Source organism: Penaeus monodon, chromosome 30 (assembly GCF_015228065.2).
Source record: "Penaeus monodon isolate SGIC_2016 chromosome 30, NSTDA_Pmon_1, whole genome shotgun sequence".
In the NCBI taxonomy this organism is placed as follows: Eukaryota; Metazoa; Arthropoda; class Malacostraca; order Decapoda; family Penaeidae; genus Penaeus; species Penaeus monodon.
In genome coordinates, this window is record NC_051415.1 from 32,147,799 (window position 1) to 32,148,033 (window position 235).

The 235-nt window shown below is 30.6% G+C and overlaps 1 protein-coding gene across 1 annotated transcript in view; it reads right to left on the bottom strand.

Moving 5' to 3' along the window:
- Nucleotides 1-235, bottom strand: part of LOC119592716 (putative protein MSS51 homolog, mitochondrial) — a 10,067-nt gene that overhangs the window by 3,056 nt on the left and 6,776 nt on the right. The window lies entirely within an intron of this gene.

Genomic DNA, 235 nt, shown 5'->3' on the forward strand with positions numbered 1-235 from the left:
CTACTACTAGTAATTCAGACACTATTAGAAAATGATAAAAAGGATTTTTAAATATCTCATCTTAACCTAGCATCTTGTCAGAGTGCACGTCACGAAAACTGGAAAATCACGTTTTATTTTTAATCTAGGTATACGACTCGATATATATAAAAAGATAGTTGATAGGATTCAAAATAGGAATATCTACATTAAAATTTTATTTGTGTTTCGTCTGTCCGTTCTCACGTTACACCTG